This window comes from Chinchilla lanigera, unplaced genomic scaffold (assembly GCF_000276665.1).
Source record: "Chinchilla lanigera isolate Chin_1 unplaced genomic scaffold, ChiLan1.0 scaffold00106, whole genome shotgun sequence".
Taxonomy (NCBI): Eukaryota; Metazoa; Chordata; class Mammalia; order Rodentia; family Chinchillidae; genus Chinchilla; species Chinchilla lanigera.
Genome location: NW_004955507.1, coordinates 5952516 through 5954718, shown reverse-complemented (window position 1 = coordinate 5954718; position 2203 = coordinate 5952516).

The following is a 2203-nucleotide window of genomic DNA, read 5'->3' as shown; positions in this document are numbered from 1 at the left end:
GACATAAAGAAGAATAAATGAGGCAACTGTGGAAAACTGGAAGCACCTTGAGACTATAGGGTTAAATGGAGTAAATCAGACACAAACTTAAATATCACATGGTTCCTCTCATATGAGAAGCCCAAACTATAAAGAGCAAAATGAAAGATAGATAATAGGAAACAGGGAGGTAGATCTTTTGTGAATGGGAAGGGGAGTAAGAGATGGAGGGAGGGGGCAGGGGAAGAGGATGAAAAAGGAATTGAGATATGTTACATCCACGGACCAACTCCCCGCAAGGAATGCGATCCTCATATACTGCAAACACGTACTAATGAAAAATAAAAAATAACACTACCACGAACACTCTCATGTATGTCTTTCTTTTCTCAAGTAGGTATCTAGCAATGGAACCGTCGGTTTGCATAGTAAATTTATATGTAGTTATCTGGGGGCTGTGTTTGTTTTCCTTTTCAAAATGGCTCTATTGAAATATAATTTGCAGGGCTGGGGATTTAGCTCAGCGGCACAGCACCTGCCTGGCAAGCCCAAGGTCATGAGTTCGATTCCAGGTACTGGAAAAAACAAAAACAAACAAACAAACAAACAATATATATATATATATATATATAATTTGCACGTTATAAAATTGATCTGTTATAAGTGTAATGAACTTTAGAATATTTGCAGAGTTGTACAACAACTTGCCACAACTCCAATCTAATTTTAGGAACATTTCTATCACCCTAAACAGAAATCTTGGAAAGAAAAGAAGGGGAAAATTTACATAAGACACTTAAGATAGTTATATAGCTGGTTTCTCTTGGTTCACTGAGGGGAAAGTTCTGTGCTAGTATCTTGTATATCTTGTGCTACATTTTGTTCTCTGAATATAACAATATGCAATGTGTTGATTATGGTTATTTTCCTACTGGCCTGTTTTGAAACTTCTTTATTGTTCTTTCTTGCTTTTTTTCTGTTTAAAATTTAAAAATGATAACATTGATCTTGTATATGATTAGCATGTTATTTACCACACAAATGTGAAATATCTTGTAATATCCTTATTTCTGCCTAATAAAATTGTTGCTATTTCTGTGAGAAAAAAGGAAGTCTTGTGTCTATTTATAATTGCTCCAAATTCCCACTTCTAGCCTTGGGCAACTTCTAATCTACATATATTCTCTATATATTTGCCTTTCTAAACATTTTATGTGAAGTGAATCATACAAAGTGTAGTCTATTTTGTCTGGCCTTTTTTAGTAGTCATTATTTAAGATTCACCTCTGTTGTACAATGTTTAGTAATTCACTTCTTTTTATTGTCAAGTAATATTCTATTGTACGGATACATCATTTTTTGTTTATCCACTCAGCAGTAAATGGATATGGGGTGTTTCTGCTTTTATGTATTATGAATAATATTGCTGTGGATATTCATATACAATTTTTTCTGTGGATGTATGTTCTCAATTCTCTTGGGTTGATGCTTAGAAGTGAAATTTCAGAGTTATGTAGTAAAAATATATTTAATCTTTTAAGAGCCTGCAAAACTTTTCCAAAATGGTTGCACTGTTTTGCGTTCTCATCAATAATATGTGAGGGTTATATTGTCTTCCTGTTTCCTCCAAAGAATTGTTGTTTTCTTTTTTATGACAGCCATTCTAGTGGAGATGAAGTGAATCTCACATTGTTTTAATTTGCACTTAGTAACTAGTAATGTTGAACGTCTTTAAATCCACTTATTAGGCACTCGTATTTCCCTTTTGTGAAGTACTGTATTCAAATCTTTTGCTAATTTTAATTGCATTGTTGTCTTTCTATTAGTGTGTGGAGAGTCCTTTGTATAGCATAGGTATATTATCAGATATGGATTTACATTTGTTTGCTCCCAGTCAGTAGCTTGTACTTTCATTTTCTGAATGGTGTCCGTTGAAAGATTTTTGAGGGCAAAAAGAGGGACAAGAAAAAGCTCTGGTTGGGGAGATGCAGGGCAGGAGGAGTGGGTAAGATCAAAGGGGACGGAGCGCTTTTCGTCAGCTGTAACAAAGGGAACAGGCACAGCCAAGTTTCTCAAAACCCTCTGGGAACCTAAGGGTTATAGCCACTCTCTATTGAAGTCTGTTTACAGTCCAGTTAATCAGTAACCCTTTCAAGAGGTTCTCCAGGGTTTGGAGAGGAGGAGAAAAGAGCGTGAAGAGCTGAGTGGCTATTCAAGAGCTACA